We start from the raw sequence: 10,000 nt of genomic DNA on the forward strand, positions 1-10,000 counted from the left end.
GCTACTGGTACTACTACTACTACTGCTACTATTACTGCTACTATTACTACTACTACTACTATTACTGCTACCATTACTACTACTCCTGCTATTACTACCACTACTACTAGTACTGCTACTGGTACTACTGGTACTACTGTTACTACTACTATTACTGCTACTATTACTACTACTACTACTATTACTACTACTACTAGTACTGCTACTGGTATTACTACAACTACTGCTACTATTACTGCTACTATTACTACTACTACTATTACTACCACTACTACTAGTACTGCTACTGGTATTACTACTACTGGTACTACTACTACTGCTACTATTACTGCTACTATTACTACTACTATTACTATTACTACTATTACAAATATTATTACTGTTACTATTACAAATACTATTATTATTACGACTACCATTACCACGACTATTACTATCAATACTGATACTGCAAATACTAATATTACTGTCATTACTACTACTACTACCACTGCAACTACTACTACTATTACTATATGACTACTACTATTACTACTACTGTTACTACATCTATTACTACTACTACTACTAAATGATATTATTAATATTAAATAGTTACTACTGTTGCTACTACTTCTACAACTACTACTAGTACTACTACTACTATTACTACTACTTCTACTAATATTACTAATATTAACTAGTTACTACTGTTACTACTACTTCTACTACTATTACAACTACTACTATTATTACTACTACTACTACAATTAATACTATTAATATTAATTGTAGTTAATTGTATTAATTGTATTAATATTATGACTACTACTATTACTACTACTGTTACTACATCTACTATTAATACTACTACTGCTACTAATATTAACTAGTAACTACTGTTGTTACTACTTCTACAACAACTACTACTACTACAATTATTACTACTACTAATAATAATAATATTACTAATAGTAACTAGTAACTTCTGTTGCTACCACTTCTACTACTACTACTACAACTACTACTATTATTACTACTATTAGTACTACTACTACTACTATGACCAATAGTAACTAGTAACTGTAATGACTACTACTTCTACTACAATCATTACTACTACTACTAGTACTAGTAGTAGTACTACTAAGCAGGAACAGCTAGCGTCACATTTGCTTTGAAAATGGTCTAAACTGATTGATTCAGAATCACTGATTGGTTCCTCTCAGTGGGAGGAGCCAAACTATTCAAGTCCAACATCTCAACCACCTGGCGGCGCTAGAGGAAAGGTCAGGGGTCACCAAGCTATCAGGGTTCATCGTGTGTCTGCACAACATCTGACGCACCCATCCAGACTGTCAGCAGATAACCAATAAATAACAGGACTGCTAATCACTGATCATCAATTAAAGGCATTGATCACCGCCTCCTGCAGCTGAACAAACACACATGACACACTACATGAAAACCATTCTCCTCCTTTGTGTGTGTGTTCGTGTGTGTGTGTGTGTGTGTGTGTGTGTGTGTGTGTGTGTGTGTGTGTGTGTGTGTGTGTGTGTGTGTGTGTGTGTGTGTGTGTGTGTGTGTGTGTGTGTTGACCCAGTGCAGCTGTGTAGTATGGGACCTCTGCCAAGCCCCTAACAGACAATTACCCCACTGTGTGTGTGTGTGTGTGTGTGTGTGTGTGTGTGTGTGTGTGTGTGTGTGTGTGTGTGTGTGTGTGTGTGTGTGTGTGTGTGTGTGTGTGTGTGTGTGTGTGTATGTGTGTGTTCTCTACGAACACCAAACACAAGCGTGTGCATCACTAAAGCTGTCTTTCTGCTACTAGATGTGACCAGACTTCAACACTGTGAGCAGCTGCACAGAGACTCCGCCCACTTAAAGGGACAGTCACACGTGTGTCTCCGCCCCTCGGGTTGTTTACTGCATTTAAATTGTAAGCATTTGGAACACAAGTAAAGATATTAAAACATTAAAAAAAACATTAAAGATATAAAAGCTAAAGCGATTAGCATATTTAACGATCTGACAGTAGCTAACGTTAGCATTAGCTTAGCATTCCCCTGGTTTTTAGGCTCAATCTGGGAGAATAATCTAACTAATAGAAAAAAACTACAAAAGACTGAAACTATTCTTTTTTTTCTCTTAAAAATTGCAAGAAAAACAAAACTCGCAGGTCAAAAAAAAGCAGTGCATGCTGGGAGATCCGTCCCGTAGGAAAACAGTGTTGTTTCTGGCGAGGAGTCGGCCTCGACGGCTCAGCCAACCGTTGACCAACTCTGAAATTCCTCATTCCAACACGCTATTCAGTAAAATCCAATCCGTTCGCAGCGGAACGTGAAGCGCCTGCGGTCGCCACGGCGATGAAACGCCGTTGAGATTGTTTATGTTTGATGATTGTTTTATTTTCTTATTTATAAACTGCTAATTCTGTGTTTCTCTATTTTAATCCAGTTATGTGAATGATGAGGTCATACGTGAGGTCATACGTGAGGCGCCATCATCGGCGGACAGAATGTGGGCGTGGTCACTCGTCTCGCCTTGATCGCCTTGATGGAACGCCACGACTACCTCTGGACCAGCATGCACTGCAGCGGTACGAACGCACAACTCCACGTACGCACGAACAGGAAAACCCCTCTAGTCGCAGCCAACAAAGCATCCCCCCCCCCCCCCCCCACACACACACACACACACACACAGCATCTGCCACGTGTGTGTTTAAATACGTGTGTGTCAGTTCATGTATGTGATTAATAACCGTAGAGAGAAGCTTCATCGTTCATCCTGCTAAATCACTGAAGCCGAACACGTTACAAGACGTGTGTGTGTGCGCGTGTGTGTGTGTGTGTGTCTGTGTGTGTGTGTGTGTGTGTGTGTGTGTGTGTGTGTGTGTGTGTGTGTGTGTGTGTGAGCGCGCGCGTGTGTGTGTGTGTGTGTGTGTGTGTGTGTAATCAGGACTCTCCAGCTGCTTCCTGTTCAGCCCACTCTCTCTCTCAGTGGGCGGGCCCTCAGCACGCCACCGGGGCCGTGTGAAACCTGGAGGGCCTCAATCTGCACCAGGACTACAAACGACACCGGTGTGGGGCTGAACCAGGCTTTGAGGCTCCGCCCCCTTTGTGTTATTAAATATACTTCCTTAAAATATGACACCACAAGGGGGCAGCAGCGAGGCCAAGCAACGCCACCACCGACAAAATCCACATTTCTTGTTTCACATGGATAAATTTTACTATGCTGTAATTTTAAAAAAATAATTTGTTGTTTCTGATTGATAACATGAATAATATTGACTTTATTTTGTCTTTTTGTAACACGGAAAGTAGCATACTGCCCCCTACTGGCTTAACTTGTAGTGTCGGTTCTATTACTCTCATAAAGTATTTATTAATGCTAATTAAAATGTTTGTAAAGTGTTCTCAACCGTACGGCAAGCTGAGTCCATGAATGGGAGTGTAGTGTCACATAAAACTGTGATACATCCTGTTTTTATTTCTCAATCAATTTTTATTATTATTATTTAGGTTGTTCAATCGAATCAGATACCCCAAAAGGTTTGATTGACAAACTGGCTCCGCCCACTTGGGGTCTTGGGGTGAAATCTGGGATAAAGATGGAGTATTTTTTAGCTATTCCTACGAATTTTTGGACAAACCACAGGGAAAGTTCTGTTAAGGATTTTTCCAAGTGGAACACTGGACCCAGTGGAAAGAAAAACCAACTTTAACAGGAAGAAACCACCATCAGATCCACGACAGAGAGGGCGGAGCCTCTGAGGTGAGAAAAAGGAAGGAGAGACAGGTTTATGACCTTGTTGTTTCATCTCATTTCCTCAGAGTCAAAAAGAATTTTCATCTAACCGTCAACAATCAGAACTTTCAAAATAAAAGCACTTTGCCTGTCGCTAAAATAAAAGCACATTTATATGCATTAAAAGACAACCTTAATGCTCCCTAAATGTGAATATCACTTTCAAGGAATGGATGTTTTCTGGGCAGCATTTTTTCCGAGCCGCTTTTAAAAGCCCCAAAGCGAGTCTGACATCATCGTTTGACTCCTGGACGTCATTGGCTGACTCACGGATGACATCATTCACCAGAGCTCTGGTTAAACGTGGCCGTCTGACACGTGTGTCAGAGAACGAACAGGAGGAACCCGACACCGCCGAGTGTTGAATGTGTTAAACGTGTTAAACATGTTAGCTAATTAATATGTTAATTAATGAACATGTTTATTCATCGACCGCTGGTCCGGCTCAATCATTGGTTGATGTGTTTTCTGATTTTGAGTGATGTATGCGCCGAATTAAGATCGCAGATGACGTGCCGTGTGTGTGTGTGTGTGTGTGTGTGTGTGTGTGTGTGTGTGTGTGTGTGTGTGTGTGTGTGTGTGTGTGTGTGTGTGTGTGTGTGTGTGTGTGTGTGTGTGACTCACGCTCTGCAGGCGGTGGCAGCACACCAGAGCATTACATAACACCCTGAGCCGTCGATCCGACTGGAGTTCATCAGTGAGTCACGTAAACACTAATGAGAGAGGAGGAATGAAGGAAGCAGCTCGAGGCCACAGTTTCACGTTAAAACCCCCGTCCTGAAAACTACTTCCTGTTCCGACAGGAACTGTAATTAAGACGCTTTATTCCACTTCAGTTCAGGTGCCGGATCAGAAATAAACGTGGATCGAAGCAAAGTAAAAAAAATGACGAATGTAGCCCTCCATAACGTGTGTTAACATCCAGTTTTCTAGTGACGCTGCCACCTTCTGGCTGGAGTACTGCATTACAAACAGGCATATGTCACCATAAAACGATTGTGTATATCATTTGATTTTTTTGTTTTTATTACTAAAAGTATGAAAAGAATTCATTTGAATGTTTTAAAATGAAAACCATCCATTTAAAGAGACGTATTTAACTTATAACTCATTTGTAAATCTAAACAAACTCATCTATTGCTGTGTTCCTCCTCCGGACACACAGGACAAACACAAGACTTTTTAAACTCTCAGTGATTTACGGGGTTAACCACAAACGTCCAGCTTCCAGGGCGTCTCTCTGAGTGACCTGACCTCTGGCCTCTGACCTCTGACCTCTCAGATGAGACAAAAGAAACGTGAGAGGAGCACAGTCAGCTTTTAGCGTCTCAACCCGGAAGTCCATAAAAAGATTTTTACCATCCAGCCCTGATTCACTCACACACACACACACACACACACACACACACACACACACACACACACACACACACACACACACACACACACACACACACACACACACACACACACACACACACACACAGTGAAAAGACCTCCATATACAGGAAGTGACATATGAGGAAGTGGGGAGTTCATGTGATGAGTGGCCACTTCCTGTTTACCTTGGTGCCTTCCCTCCTGCCCCTCCCCCCACACACACACCCCAGCCTGCCCCCCCTCCCTCAGATCTTTCTCTGAACATGACTGTATGCGCCGCAGAGAAAAATTACGAGATTAATTCATTTTTTAAAAATGTCAGGTTTGTCAACAGGCAGCCAATCAGGTCGCTTCTCCACCCCCACGGAGGCGGGGCTTCCCCCCCTGCAGAAGAGAGCTTTACTTTCGTACATACATGAATCTACACACCAACTTCATGGGCAGGGCAGAAAATAGCTCAGAAACAGTGTGTGTGTGTGTGTGTGTGTGTGTGTGTGTGTGTGTGTGTGTGTGTGTGTGTGTGTGTGTGTGTGTGTGTGTGTGTGTGTGTGTTTGTGTGTGTGTGTGTGTGTGTGTGTGTGTGCCTTCTCAAGGGTGTCTTGCCAGGAATAGGCGATTAAGAGGAGCTGGACTGACCCGGTTTCTCTCGGAGTCTCTGGAGTGGGCCCTCGGGGATAAAGGGCCGGGGTGTTACGTAAGCCCCGCCCCCAGCAGACTGACCGCCGGAGAGTCGCCCCCCGGGCCGGACGGACCGAAGAAAGCCTGGATAAAGCAGACCGGGTCCGGCAGGCGGCGGCCCGTTAGCGAGGATCCGGTCGACTGACCAGAACGACCAATGAACGCCAGATTGAGCGAGGAGGAGGAGGAAGAGGAGAAGGAGGAGGAAGAAGAGGAGGAGGAGGAGGAGGAGGAGGAGGAGGAGGAAGAGGAGGAGGAGGAAGGAGGAGGAGGAGGAGGAGGAGGAAGGAGGAGGAGGAGGAGGAAGGAGGAGGAGGAGGAGGAGGAGAAGGAGGAGGAGGAGGAAGAAGAGGAGGAGGAGGAAGGAGGAGGAGGAGGAGGAGGAGGAGGAGGAGGAGGAGGAGGAGGAAGAGGAGGAGGAGGAAGGAGGAGGAGGAGGAGGAGGAGGAGGAGGAGGAGGAGGAAGAAGAGGAGGAGGAGGAGGAGGAGGAAGAGGAGGAGGGGGCCGACCGTCAGACGGAGAAAATCAATGTGACTGCTTGGATTTCTATGCCGGGGGGGGGGGCACAGGAGCTGGGGGGCCACTGATTCAATTTAACTAAGGAGCCCAGCTGTTACTCAGGAAGACAGAGGGTGTGTGTGTGTGTGTGTGTGTGTGTGTGTGTGTGTGTGTGTGTGTGTGTGTGTGTGTGTGTGTGTGTGTGTGTGTGTGTGTGTGTGTGTGTGTGTGTGTGTGTGTGTGTGTTTGAGGCTTCATATCATCCATGCATCACCTGCGACTCCCTTTGAATCCTGACCTACGGTAAACTCCTGCTTCCGTGGAGCTAACAGGCTAACAGGCTAACGAGCTAACAGGCTACGTCGGCTCATCCTTTACCCTGACACGCTTAACACAATTAGCCTTCATCACAGAACACATCTCCTCCACGTCACGCCAAAGGTCACGCCTCCCTTTGTTCACTCTATATGCTGATGATATTACACTATTTCTTTTTTTCCCGGGACCAGTGCATGGTGGGAAAAAGGGGGCGTGTCCAGGGGGGGTTTATGGGAATCTACTCGTCTTCTGATTGGACGGGTGGAGAATAAAAAAAAAGACAAATAAAAAAAATAATAATAATAAAAAATAAATAACAAATAAATAGAAATGTAAACAAATATATTCAATATAAATAATATAATTAAATATAATACATATATATAGTAAATAATAAATAAATAAAATAATAAAAGAAGACGCGGCGTTTTCTGAATAAATAAACAGTTTGTGATTTTATTCAGTAGCAGTGCAAGAGTTAATGAGTCTCAAACCCATTGGAAAAAGTGGCGGTGGCTCGTGACCCCTGAACGCACCATGACCCCTGAACGCATCGCGCTGATGTGCATGAAGGCAGCAGCCGTGATTCAAAGTAAGACCAGAGGCCAGAGATTCAGTGCAGCCAAGCTTCACCAACGAGCGCTAAAGAGGTCAGAGGTCAGCACCACCGACCAGGAATGAGCTGAGAGGAGGGGGGGGGGGAAGGACAGGGCAGTGAGGAGGGGGGAGGAGAAGCCGTGAGCACATGGCCTCGCACCACATGACACCAAGGAGAGGAGAAACAACAGCAAACTTTAGCTTTAGAATTTACCTCTTTGGGTTCAACCTCTGGAGAGTCAGAGAAAGGTTTAGTCTAATCTAATCTAATGTAATCTAATCTAAATTAATCTCATCTAATCTAAATAACAAAAATCAGGAGCTAACACGGGAAGTTGATACAAAAAAACAATTTATGGAAATAATATTGATGCTAATCTGGCCTCAAATTCATGCAAGGCTCCAGATTTGGCGATAATTTCATGCTAATCTGCTAGTTTTTGCGTGGTCTTGCTAATAATCACACAAACAAACCTCCCTAGCTTCTAAATAAACGCCGGCGTTGCTTCAAAAATTAATGAAAAAATCAAAAACGATCGTACAAATTTGTGATTGGTCAACCTTCTGAGGGTTTGGGGTCTGTCAGACCTGAATCTGGAACAGGAAGTCTAGATTATCTGGATCCCAGAACTCTGCAGGGTTCCCTGTGTTCTCCTGGTCTGATTCACCGAGGCGTCCCTGAACTCACCGCCCCCCCCCCATCAGATTACCTCTGATTGCACCGAGTGATGCTGATGGCGGCGCGACAGAGGAGCTGATTGCACCGTCAGAAATCACCTGGTTACCGTTTCCACTCCCCCTTCCCTCCTTTACACCACCGGTGGGGGTGAATATACGAAGGGTGGGGGGGGCGCTATGAGGACGTCACAGCACCAAATGGGCTGAACTGTCCTTGACGGTAAACCTGTCCTTGTTTCCGAGGGGTTGTTAAGTAGCTGATCCCGATCCGTGACCCCCCCCACCCCCACCCCCCCCACTAGGAGGAGGAGTTATCCAACAGGCATCAATCAAACGTTCAGGTTGGACATCAGACCGAGGATATCCGATCGGTAATCAGGTGATGCAGATACATTGGCCTGATCAATAAACTGCATCTGCCCCCCCCCCCTAAAGAGAAGGCTGCAGTCTGAAAATATCTCACACATAAATCCTCGTTGTTCCAAAGTCCTGCAGAAGAAACGCTTCCACCTTATCAATACCCATCTGATTTATGCCCTGGCAGGTAACGGCCATCCGAACCACCCCCCCCCCCCAGCTCCTGCTCAGTATTCACATCACGCTCCCTCCCCCCCAGGTGTAAAAACTCCTTGGGAAATGTTTCCACCAACTGCTTCGCATCGGAGAAAAAACCCCCGAAGATCCTGATGAGCAAATTATGAAATCTCTGCGTTTGACTCACAGGTGTCAAACCCACGGCCCGGGGGCCAAACGTGGCCCCTGGGATCATTTTATGTGGCCCGCGAGAGCATGAAAGGACAGCTTCAAAATTAAAAGGTCAAAAGTGTGCTTTGACCAAAACTACATTTCCCACAATGCAGTAGTTCAGTCCATTTTTACCCTGACAAAAACGTAGTGAACAAAGTTAACGTCCTAACTTGTGTCTGATGTTATTTTTCTTTATTGATTGATAGTTTGATCCTTGATTGATGGAGTTCTGTGGGTTTAATAACCTGACAAATGAAAAGGATTTATGTTAGAACAGAGAAACAAACACACATGTTTTTTCTGTCTAACTGTAATGTTTGGAACTAGAATAAGTTAATTAAAATGAATGTAACTACATTAAATTAAGTTACATTTAGTTACATTTATTAGTTACATCTGGCCCTTTGATTACAGCCGTTATGCTGATGTGGCCCTCAGTGGAGATGGGTTTGACACCTGTGGTTCAGCTGTTTCCTGCTCACACAGGAAGTGTGTACCACCTGGTGTCAAGACTGAGCTAGTGCTAAGCTAAAACATGTGCTAAGCTTAATGCTATGTTGGTCTGCCTGGAGCTTTAGCGCAAACGTGCCAAAACAGACACACACACACACAAACACACACACACACACACACACACACACACACACACACAGGCTGCTGGTGAGGTGGGATCGGTTTACTTCCTGAAACGGATCAAAAATTTTCCTTAAAGGCAAAGTGGCGTCATTTATATACCGTTCCTGCATTAGCGCTAAAGCTAACGCTAATACCTCCAGGTGTGTGTGAAGTGTGTGTCCAGTGCTGGTGACCCAATGGGGTCACGTTGATGACGGGTAACAGATGTCGCTAGTTTGGATTGCAACAGAAAAATAAATAAATAAAGACGGGGAAGCTAACAGCTAACAGCTGCAGAGACATTACCAGCAGGCTAATTCCACAGTCCCACCACAGATGGGGGGCAGAGCCTCAGCCCCCCCCCCCTTCCCTCCTCCTTACAGCCACTTCACAGCATCTCATCGTTTTACATCTCGTCGGATTAAACTCATCGCCTCCTGTATGTCAGGATTTGGCGGCGGCGGCGGCGAGCTCTGCGGGCAGCGCTCCGGCTAAATGATGACCGCAGCGCTAACGTCTGGATGCTAGCACCCTGCTCTGACAGGACAGGAGGAAGAGATGCATGGAGCTGGAGTCGGATGATGATACAGGAACACTCACAGGAATAACGTGACTAGAATCCAACAAAACTGGAAAAAGCTGTTGATGCTTCAATCAAATTGTCTCCTTGGAACAATCAAAACAACAACCAACCAACAT

At 44.9% G+C, this 10,000-nt stretch overlaps 1 protein-coding gene and 1 long non-coding RNA gene across 4 annotated transcripts in view; one reads left to right on the forward strand and one right to left on the reverse strand.

The window, feature by feature from the left end:
• Positions 1 to 10,000, reverse strand: part of LOC137612284 (zinc finger E-box-binding homeobox 1-like) — a 32,038-nt gene that overhangs the window by 11,839 nt on the left and 10,199 nt on the right. The gene's annotated exons all lie outside the window — the stretch shown is intronic.
• Positions 1,132 to 4,009, forward strand: LOC137612285 (uncharacterized). Its single transcript, XR_011038835.1, has 3 exons — positions 1,132 to 1,915; positions 2,434 to 2,575; positions 2,938 to 4,009. It is a non-coding gene; the product is annotated as an uncharacterized lncRNA (long non-coding RNA).

Source organism: Antennarius striatus, chromosome 18, assembly GCF_040054535.1.
Source record: "Antennarius striatus isolate MH-2024 chromosome 18, ASM4005453v1, whole genome shotgun sequence".
NCBI classification, from domain to species: Eukaryota; Metazoa; Chordata; class Actinopteri; order Lophiiformes; family Antennariidae; genus Antennarius; species Antennarius striatus.